We start from the raw sequence: 11906 nt of genomic DNA, 5'->3' as shown, positions 1-11906 counted from the left end.
TCGACTCAACCCGTATAATTGTCCTGAGATATATGCACAAAAGCAACGTTTGTAAAATAAGACAGCACAATCTGTAAAACACAGAATTTTGCAGGGTTCACCCACAAAGAGGTTACATTCATTTCATCATGCAATAATCCATTATAAACAATAAAGATTATATTAACAATAAGAAAGCCCAACATTATGCTTTCACCTATGTAAAAGCATTCTAAAAGGTACCATGAAGAAAACACCTCAAAAATACCTTTGGACCCTAGAATTTTGCACTGATCTCCCCCTTCTTACCCTCTAACCCCGCCAGGGATCTATCCTTTCTTGTTTTTTTGGAAAGGCAAGTTGGGGTTAGGCAGACCCCTACCAGTTATACAACTATATCATTGGGATTTGAACTCGTAATGTCCCTAACACAAGGTGACATGCACTAGCTGATTGCTTGTAGGGTTTTCGTTGGTCACCCATAGCATAATTATTTGGTTGAATTTTTCTCCTGATAAGGTTTAAATCAGCCCTTATGAATTTGTTGTATTTGGTTTGTATTTAATCTTATATACCCATTTTGACTCAACAACATTCTTATCTGGAGGATGATCAACTATCTCCCATGTTTGACACTCATGAAGTCCCTCGATCTCTTCATTCATCGCTTCAATCTATTTATTAGATTGAATAGCTTGACAAAACTCAAGTGGTTCCTCGTGTTTTTCAATCTTGGATAGAAAGATCTGAAAATCCATAGAAAAGTTGTCATAACTTACCCATTTTCCAATAGGATGCCTTATCCTGCCTGATCTTCTAGGTGCCTCTCTGTCATAGAACAATGCCATATGTTCTCCAGCAGGTATATTTATCTGCTCTTTGGATCTCCGGGTATAAATGTTTCCTTTGTATCTCAGACATTCTGTTTCTGATGCCTTATCTGAAGTCGTCTCGTCATGTATGCTTTCAGGGGCCAGAGTAGTATATTCTGCAGCGTGTGAAATGAGCTCAGCACTGAGCCATGAATCATACCAATTAGCAGTTGCATCAATATGATCACGATTATAATCAACTTTATTTCTCAGAAAACTATTTTCATCAAAAACAACATTTCTGGAGATTCTGATCTTCTTACTAAGAATATCATAGCATTTGTAACTCTTGTGTTCATCTGCATAGCCTACAAATTGGCATATAGAGGCTTTATCCTGAAATTTAGTTATCATGAATTGATCAATATGTACATAACACATGCATCCAAAAACTCGTAATTCATCATAATCAGAATGTATACCAAAGAGAACATAATAGGGAGATTGATTTTCAAGGATAGGCATAGGAAGGCGATTTATCACATGAGTGGCAGTATGAAAAGCTTTTGTCCAAAGTCCAATAGGCAAGTTACAACCATGCATCATACTCATTGCACTTTCCACAATGTGTCTGTGTTTACGTTCAACAATTCTATTTTATTGTGGAGTGTACAAGCAAGAAATTTTGTGATGTATCCCACTATTTTAGAGAAAATCTAAAAATTCTTTGGCGGAATACTCACCACCTCCATCACATTAAAGAGTTCGAATATTTTGAGAGAATTAGGTTTTGACATAGGCATAAAAATGACAAAAAATAAGGAAAACCTCTGGTTTGTGCTTCATAAAGAATATCCAGGTAAAACGAGAGAAACTATCAATAAAGGATACATAATATTTACTTCCAAAAGAAGAAGAATTGGGAGTTGAGCCTCAAACATTAGAACATATTATCTCAAAAGGCATGAAAGCTCTTTTATTTATTTGATGAAAAAGAAGTACATGACTTTTGTAGACCTGACAACTCGGACATACTTTGTCTTTTAACAAAGGTGAAATAGACTCTGAAAGGAAACCGTTGGACACTAATTTTTCAATAAAGACTTGACTATAATGACCAAGACGAGAATGCCAAAGATCTGACTTATTACGTTTGGATATACTTAGAATGGTTTTGGAGACATGATCAAACTTGGGCTTCAGGACACTGGCGGCTGGATCTTCATTGAAGATATACATATTGCCATGTCGCTCTTTTTTAGCGAACATCTCCTTCGTTTGAAGATCCTTGACAAAAACAGAAGTAGGAGTAAATTCCATAGATGAATTGGTAGAGTCAACAAGCTTAGAAACAGAGACAATGTTTTTCTTAATGTTTGGTGCATGAACAATATCAGATAAAGGAATGTATGAAGACTTGGACAAAGGGATGAGGATGTTGCTTATGTTTGAAATAGAGTGGTGAGTCCCATCTCCAGTTACAATATTAGATTTGCCAAAATAGGGAGTCAAAGTAGAAAACTTACCTGCATTGCCAGTGACATGAGCTGCTGCCCCAGAGTCTACATACCATATTCCATCATCATTCTATTTTAGATTCAAGTTGGCCATAGCAGATAAAAGAAGATCCTTATCATCATCACTGACCCGAAATGTACCAGTAGTTTCTAATGTAGTAACATTTCTATTATTTTGTATTCTATTACAATTTTATGGGTTGAACCAGCAGTTGGCTTTGATGTGACCTCATTTGTTACACTGGTAGCATGTGGGAGCATTCTTTGAAAAGCTGATAGTGGAATTTGGAGTAGGTAGCAATCTACGTTCTCCCTGGATTTGGGCTCCCCTGCCTCTACTACGCCCTTCTCGTGCACGATCAACAAACGTTCATGTGACAAGAATCACATGCGTAGATGATTGCTCTGCTAAAGCATCAAAAATGCTTTTTAAAGACATCTCGTACTGGAAGAGTTTAGCATATAATTTCTCAAAACTGGGCAACGAAGGCAAGCATAATAAAGAAGTGACAAGTACATGATACTCTGATCCTAAGGCATTCAGTGTTTGCTGCACCTTTTCTTTATCTGACACTGGATATCCAACAATGGCTAATTGATCTGTGATGCTTTTGACTTGGTTTAAAAATTCAATAATGGTCATTGCTCCTTTCTTTAAAAGCTGAAATTCACACTTGAGAAACAACACCTTAGCCTTTAATATCTGAGAGTAGGTTTGAGCTAAAGTCTCCCACAATACTTTAGATGTGCAATCATCAGGAATAGAAAACAAAACTTCTTGCGACAGTGTGGAAGTGATGTACGCGACAAGAGTCTGATCACGTTTCATCTAAGCAATAAAAACAGAACTGCGAATGATGCTTGACATTCCTCCATCCTTTTTTGCTTCGGTTGTGACAATTTTCAGAGACATTGGAGTGGAGCCATCCAAGTGACCTGAAATATCTTGACTGCGAATAAAAGAGATAATCTGCCTTTTCCAAGTCAAATAGTTATTTGTATTCAGTTTTTTCAAAAGTAGCTGCCCCAGGAAATTGGAAGAAAGACCAGAATTGCTTGAAGTATCTATTTGTAGGCTTATGACAAACAGAGAAATGTGATTGAAAATAAAGAATAAAGTGACACAACTTATGATAGAAACAATCTGGACTGCTATCATAAATTGATGCAGCTTATGATCTATGACAGAAAGTGGTACCAAAAGAAATGAACTCAACCTTTTGTGTAAACTGTGAATGAATGGAGAAGAAGAAGACATGACCAATAGTTGCTGTGTGTGAATTAAGAAAAGGAGATGAAGTCACGAGGAATAAGAAGAACTTGACCTTTTTTTTTTTGCGTGAACTAGGAGAGAAAAAAAACTGTTGTGCATGAAACTAGGTGTAATACAGAAAACGAGTGAAGATCTAAATTTATTTCAGATCAGTTGGAACACACACAACAGATCTGAATGTCTTTCAGATCTGTGATATAGATAGCTAATCATTGTTGGAAAAGAAAAGGTGCAGGGGACAAATCATGTAGCCGACGATGACAGAAAAGGAATAGGGGAATAGGAAGACAACCTGATGCACGTGGACTGATTCACGTCGCTGAGGAAGACCAGATTCACGTGTTCTGAAAAGAACAAGGAGAACTTGGCATTTTTTCTGCAGTAATGAAGAGAAGATCTGATTCACGTCCCTGAGGAATCCCTGAGGAATACCTTATTCATGTGTTCTGAAGAGAATGAGGATAACTCGGCTTTTGCTGCAACAGATCTTGGCTAGTTCACGTGGAATGATGTCGAGAAAGAGAACTTGGCTTTTCACGTCCTTGAGGAAGGTCCTTTTATACCCAAAAATACAGCGTGCTTTGATACCATGTGAAAACTGCCTTGAGCAGTCGTGTTTGGTGAAGAAAACTATGGGAAAGAGAGAGAGAGCTCTTCTTGAGAAATCGGCAGCCCAAAACTTTCTTGGTTACTGCAGCACTAATACATCATTAACTTAATAGGGTTACAATATTTTACAAGGACAAAACTGCGTTGTATTAGTAATTTATATTACATTAAACTACAAAACATGTATGTGCTGTATCGGATATGGATTCTTTAGTGGATCCATATCCCCATATCTATTCCATGTTCTAATAGACTGCAACCGTCATTTGGTAACTTTTGAGTTATTAGATGGTCTTTCACTAACTCCTTGGGATTGAAAAGATATAGCTCTCCATTCTGTAAAAACGCATGTGTATTATAAGGTTTCACTCTTGAGGTTCCTGGATCAAGTCACTTAGTCAAGAGATGAATGCATCTAAGATACACACAGTTTTGGGCAAAGAAGACGACTTACATTCCATCCTTATATCGTGCTAAGTGCTACTTCTTATTGCACGTGTTTAGGGGATAAAGATAAAAACTTAGAGAGGCTTATTTCCATATGAAGCACTTTTTTGACTAAACGAACCACTAATGACACATGCTACTAACGATAATACATGTGCTGTTGGGGAGATGTTGATGACACATTCTGGTTCTGGCTAGTGGCTAATGACAATCAATGCAGCATTAGTAAAATACTGACAACACATGCTAGTCCAGGCCAACTGTTAATGACACTTTTCTATTAACAACACTTTATGTATTATTAGAGGCTATTGACTTGTTTTAGTTATAAGTTTTGATTATGATGTCGGATTGACCTAGTTATTATTGGCTTGTTTGAAAGTTCTAGTTTAATTCACCTTTTGAACAAAATCCTTATTAATATTAATGTCGCCTTGAAAGCAAAAAAAAAAAAAAAAAAACTTTATCATACACACTTTAGGGTTAGTCTAGGCCTTACTGAGGATCTTGATTTGTTTTTTTTAGAGAAATAAAAAAATCAATATCATACATAGGAAGAATTGAGCTATCAACTTGGAGTGAAATAGTTTGATATGTTTAGCCCACTGTGCAAATCCAGCACAATCTACAGCCTCCTCTCTATTGCAATTAGTCATATACCCAATCGAATCCCAATCCGAATCCGACTAGTCAATTTTTATTAAAGAAAGCAAACTCCAATTAATAATCTGTTTCAGATTCAGTATACAGTTATACATCCAACTGCAAATTTCTGACGGATCACGTGTAAAATGCATTCAAATGACTAATCGGATTTGGACTTGATATTATTGTTTTTTCTTCTGAATCCAACAGACCACCTGAACCAATTGCATATAAAATATATTCAACTGACTATTGAATTCAAAATCAGTATTACCGTTTCTTTTATCCTAATCAGAATCCGATTAGGCTATATTTGACAGTCAGATCCAGTAATTCCTAGATCTGAGCTAACTCCCACCCGTTTATATCCCTGTGTGGCTCCTATACCAACTTCATGAGCACCATGTATGTAACATTTGTGTGGATCACTGACTAAGAAGTTAATGTCATTAAACCCTTCGGATTCGCAGTACAAATTACCTAGCTTGTGGGTGTAGATCCAGCCCATGCCGATTGGACCCATCTTTCACTGGTCTCGTGTTTATTCGGAACCACTTGGTCTTCACTGTTTCTCCCTTAAACCCTTTCTTTCATCGCTAGGTTTTTTGGAACCAAAGGTAAGGCTTCTTCCTCTTCCCATCTATTCTGCTTCCAATTCGTTCCCTTTGTCTTATTCCTCTTCTTGAAATCCTTCCCTTTCTCTAGAATCTCCGGTGGATCTCGCGAATGGTCTCCTGTGAGCTCACCCATGCGCCTCGCACGATTCTTTTGAACCACTCGGTAGCTCTAAAAATCAAAGGTAAGGCTATTCAGAACCACTTAGTCTTCCCTGTTTTTCCATTAAACCCTTTCTTTCATCGCTAGGGTTTTCAGAACCAAAGGTAAGGCTTCTTCCTATTCCCATCTATTCTGCTTCCAATTCGTTCCCTTTGTCTTATTCCTCTTCTTGAAATCCTTCCCTTTCTCTAGAATCTCCGGTGGATTTCGCGAATCATCTCATGTGGGCTCGCTCATGCGCCTCGCGGGATTCTTTTGAACCACTCGGTAGCTCTAAAAATTTAAGTTTTTTCAGGGGGTTTAAGCACTATTTCGCATCGATTAATCGACGCAGAAACTCTGAAGTGTTACGCAGTGAGGGTTTTCTTTGAGATTTTACCACTAATTTGTATTTTCTTGGCGTGGGTAGATTTGCAGTTGGTTTTTCTTTATTTTCTTTGTTCTTTTGTTGAAAGTAAGGATTTTGTTGGTAAATAGTTGAGTGCTTCGCTGAGCCCTTTAGCTGTTCTATTAGCTCTCATTTTAGCACATTGTCTTTATTGGACTGTGATTAGGTACTTATAGTATGGTTAATTTTTGTGTACCTAGACCTCATGGCTCATGCCACTTCTGATTTTACAAGAACTAAGCATTACTCTGGAGCAAATAGGCATTCGGTTAAGTAACAATTATTGCTAGAGCATTAGTTGATTGTCTATTTGCAAATCAACAAAATGTTTAGTAGTTTAAATTGCAAAGATGTCCTGGACCTCTTCTTCTTTTTAGGAGAATCAAGGAGTGAAAGTTTTGCTTCATAATGAAAGAATAACTATGCCAAAATGAGAGCACTAAGAGTATGAGAACAATGTAAATTTTTAACTCAACTGGTATCAAGTCTAGATGGGATGAAAGTTTCATTGGAACTGTAACTTTTAACTTCATGGGCTCGTGCTATCATATACGGGACCAGGTTCAGAAGTTCTCTCATTAGCTAAGTAAAACAATAAAAGAAAAGAAATTGGCATTATTGGAATCCTGTGATTTTTAATTTCCTGGTGATACCAAGATAAATTAATACTAGCTAAATTGGCACGTTCAATTTTACTTTCATTTATTTTGGATTTTAGATCATTTTGGCAGGTTGATGACTTTGATTTTGTTAGTTTTTTGCATACTAGATTTCTGGATTCCCCGTGGAAGGACTCTAAGCAACTCGTTGCAATTGCCATGTACAACTTAAAACTTTTCTCATCCTTTTTGTACTAGCTTTTGGTTTGTTTTTGTCATGTGGATATCTGGGTATTTTTTGTTTTTTTTTTCATTTTTTTTTGCAGTTTCTTTCCTACCATATTCACCTTGACTAGAAGTTTCAGAAGGATTCATGCTTATGTATACAAAATATTCTCTTCAGGTTTGTTTCAAGACTAAAAGCTCAACTGCAGCATCCTCCTCAACCAGTGTGGCCTCGTCTCTGAGGATTTGCTCACTTCTTATTTCATGCCTTCGTAATCTTGGACTGCATCCATTTCTATTTATGATTAATTGATTAGGTTCTTTTTGAACTGCACGATTTTTTCCCTTAGCTGAGCTTAAAAAGTTTATTCCTGACATGTGAACATTATAACTTAAGAAGTTCAATTCCATTTCTAAAATTAAGACATCATGGATACTAGTTTAAAAGTTTGATCTTAGGTCACACAGATCTTATGCAGTTCATGACTTAGCAACTGTTAGTCTAAAGACTACTTAACCTCGATACTATGTCATGCAAATGCTCCCTTTTCGCTTCCATATTGTATCCCCTTATATATTAGTTGTATTGGAGAACTTCATAAACATGACCCTAATCCCATACCTACAGCCATATCAATGGGACATGGTTTTGATCACCAGAGTCTTGAGCCCTTAAATGATTTAATCCAAGTTCATTAAGGGCACATCTGGATGCCAAGTTAGTTGATTTTGTCAAACCTTGTTCTTTACTTTTTTTTTTTGAAAGGCAAGCTGGGGTTAGGCACAGACCCCTACCAGATATCTCTTAAGCCCCATGTGGCAGAGGGATTCCAACCTGGGCCTTCAGCTTGGCACAGGACCCCACTTACCACATGTGATACCACTTCGATGGTTTGTTCTTCTTTCTCAAACTAATGGCTTAACAAAACAGGTAGACGATTCAAGGGGCTTGTCCAGGGACTGGGAGGAGAGCATGAGCAAAGTGCACCACTTACTCTCAACAATTCCACATTACAAAAAAGTGAGTGCTAACCACCATAAAAAATCCATTTGATCCATTTTACTCAATTTATCATGCTGGCCATTTTTATCTGAAGCTTTTATGCTTCTTGTGTTAATTTTAATATGTCAGCATTTTCAGCTTTAAACTTTTCTGTTGTTGTTGTAATCATAACATAGCACAACCTAATTTTGGTAATGTTCCACTCTGGTCTTCATGTGTGTGTTTTCCTTTCCCCTTGTTCTTTTCTATTACTGTCTCCATAATTGCAATCTACAGCTCGAAGCATCATGAGCTAGATTTTAGAGAAAGAAGCAGGTCTTGCCATATATTTTTTCTCTGCTACAACCTATAGCGGTGACAAAAAGTCGCTGCTATAGCGAATAACGGCAACTTTTTTGTCGCCACCAAGAAATAGCTTTTGTTGGCCGATAACAGTAACTTTTTTGTCACCACCAAGAAATGGCTTTTGTTGGCCAATAATAACAATTTTTTTGTCTCTGTAAAAGGGTGAACCAATAGCGCAACCAAAAGTCGCCTCTATTGCCTATAGCGGCAACATAAAGTTGCCACCATGGCAAGGGAACCAACAACAGCAGCATGCTTGTGGCTGTTAAGAACGGTTACCGTGTGATTGCTATCCACCCAGCATTTGTCTATTTTTCATTCTTTAAAAATTGGCAAATGTAGCTGGGTTTAACCACCTGTTATTATCCTGTAATCAGACTTCCTAAATTTACATATTCGGCTACTGCAAACATTAGTCAAATGCTATCTGTTTAACATCCTTGTTATTATCCTGTATCAGACCTTGATTCAGGTATTTGGCTAATGCAAACATTAGCCAAATGCTATCTGTAACAGCCCATGTAACTAATTCCTAAAATTGTGTGTACGTCTAAGAGATATTCTAGCCAAATGTAACTTCTAGCTAGAGTGAAAGAAATCTTAATAAATCTTTCCGCACATCACGCATAACGTGTGAGTGTAATTTCTAAAATCCTATCGTTCATCTTTCATGGTATCATAGCTTTCTATTCTAATGAGCAAATCAATGGCATCTAACTCATTCAACTCGCTCGTCTCAATGATACCCACTGCATCAACAACTCAGTGGCAAGCCTCTTGATTAAACTGAATTGAGAAAACTATCTTCCTTGGCATTTACAGCTAGAGTCTATCATGGTGAGCCAAGACCTCTTAGGTTTTGTGGATGGGTTGTCTTCTCAACCCATTAAATTTGTTACTGACAAGGGAGACAGGTAGTCAATATTAACTATCACACTTGGTGAAAGGCCGATCAACTGGCTTTGAGATGAATCAAAGTTATAGTCTTTGAAGCGCTCATTGACAAATCATGATAACTAAGTCTGCCCGTAATGCCTGGACAACGCTGGAGAAAGCCTATGGTTCACAGTCACCATTGTGAATCATGATATTGAAGAAATAGTTAACCTTTATCAATAAGGAATCAATTGACATGTTGACATATCTCGACAAAATTATATTTTTATTTGATTCGTTGGCTGCCTCATGCCATCCTATTGATGACATGGATCTTATTCAGATAACTCTTAATAGGCTACCCATTAAGTATGAAATCTTTGTAACATTTATTACAATTGATTCTACTATTTATGACTTTGCCGATCTATATGATCTGCTCATAAATCAAGAAATGTGAGTGTTCTTGTTGCACTCAAAATCATCTGAAGCTTAATAATCCACCTAGACTACGTTTTTTGCCACTTGAGGTAGGGGTTGAGGACGTGGATCTTACAGAAGTCGTCGGAATCAAGGAAGGGGACACAAACACAATTCTCCCTTGAACAACAACTTCAATCAAGGTAACTCAAGTCAACGAGTACCTATGACCTATCAATATTGTGGCAAGCACAATCACACTGCAAAAGATTGTTGGGATATTCCGAAGGCCTTTTCAGCTATGTCCATCCAACAAAGTGGGGATGATTATTGTTACTCTGACACAGGTGCTACTAATCATCCAACGATGAATGAATAACATTTTGCAAATAAATCCCCGTATCAATGGAGTGATTTTATCATGTTAGGAAACAATAAAACTCTATATATTTCTCACACAAGAGACATAGTTCTTTCATCTAGAGGATCTCCGTTTTCACTAAAGAATATTCTTCATGTGCCCGCCATCGCAAAGAACTTATTGTCTATTGGTCAATTTACTAAGGATAATAACTGTCTTCTTAGGCCCGCTTTACTATATGGTATGGAATGTTAGGCTGCCAAGAGATATCATATTCAAAAAATGAGTGTAGCTGAGATGTGTATGCTTAGATGGATGTGTGAAAATACAATAAAAGATAAGATTCGAAACGAGGAGATACGTAAGAAGGTAGGCATTGCATCCATTGAAAATAAGATGAGAGAGAATCGTTTACGGTGGTTTGGACATATTCGGCGAATGCCTAATGATGCTTCAGTTAGAAGAATGGAGAAATGGGAAAATCTATTAGTTAAAAGAGGTTAGGGTAGGCCTAAGAAGACTTGGATGGAGATGATAGGAAATGATATGAATGCTTTGAACCTCACCGAGGACATGACATTGGATAAAAATGATTGGAGGAGAAGGATTCATGTGGAAGACCCAGAATGATTTTCTTTTTTGGTTCATATCGCCGACCTCAATTGTTTTGGGATGAAGGTGTAGTGGTTGTTGTTGTTGTATCGTCAGACAGACAAGATTCAGCTTCAGGGACCAAAAATCAGTGCGGGCTTATATCCAATCAGGGCAAGCAATGACTTCATTTATGGCAACATATGCGAGAAAACACAGATCTTTTGACATATGACCTCAGCGACTTGGACATGCCAATAAAACAATTTTGTCGTTCCTTAGATCAAACAATATTATTTCACTTGATAAAAGTAGGCAAATAAAAACTTGTGTTGATTGCCTTATTGGAAAGGCTCATAAACAACCTTTTGGTTATTCTTAATCCGACAGTTCATGGGCTTTAGAACTCTTGCATGCAGATGTCTGGGACCTTGCATCTGTGGATTCTTGGGAAGACTTTAGATATTATTTGCTATTAGTTGACGATTACTCAAGGTTTTGCTGGTTATTTCGTATGAAAAATAAATCTAAAGTATTTGATTGCTTTAAAATTTTTAAGTCCATTATTTAAAATCAAGTTGGCTTTGCTATTAAATCCTTTCAGTCTGGCAATGGTGGAGAATTTACAAGTCTTGTGTTAAAAAATTATCTTCAAAATTATAATATATTTCATCGCTTCTCGTGTCCACATACACCTGAACAAAACGACCTTATCGAACGCAAGCATATGCACATTGTTGAAACCGGTCTCAGCATGCTTAGTAGTACAAGTTTATCCCCTGATTATTGGGTTAATGCATTCTGAACGGCTACCAGCATCAATTGACTGCCAACTCTAGTCTTGAGATGCCGTACACTATATGAGCTTCTTTTCCACTTACTCATGCCCTATAGCAAGTCAAAATTTTAACCTAAAAGTTTACATTGTCTCTTTTTTGGTTATGCATCCTGACATAAAGGTTACCTTTGCTTTTATCTTCAAACTGGTTGTACATATATATCTTGACATGTCTACTTTGACGAGTCATCTTTCCATAGT

At 37.1% G+C, this 11906-nt stretch overlaps 1 long non-coding RNA gene across 1 annotated transcript; it reads left to right on the top strand.

Annotated features, from left to right (window-relative positions):
- Positions 1–7199: 7199 nt before the first annotated feature.
- LOC149831509 (uncharacterized) lies at positions 7200–8488 on the top strand. The gene is made up of 3 exons (XR_016433027.1): positions 7200–7267; positions 7373–7449; positions 8203–8488. It is a non-coding gene; the product is annotated as an uncharacterized LOC149831509 (long non-coding RNA).
- The last annotated feature ends 3418 nt before the right edge of the window (positions 8489–11906 follow it).

The sequence above is a fragment of the Nuphar pumila genome, chromosome 7 (assembly GCF_984573655.1).
Source record: "Nuphar pumila chromosome 7, dmNupPumi1.hap1.1, whole genome shotgun sequence".
NCBI classification, from domain to species: Eukaryota; Viridiplantae; Streptophyta; class Magnoliopsida; order Nymphaeales; family Nymphaeaceae; genus Nuphar; species Nuphar pumila.
Note: the sequence above shows the minus strand (reverse complement) of the source record. Positions and strands in the feature narration are given on the sequence as shown.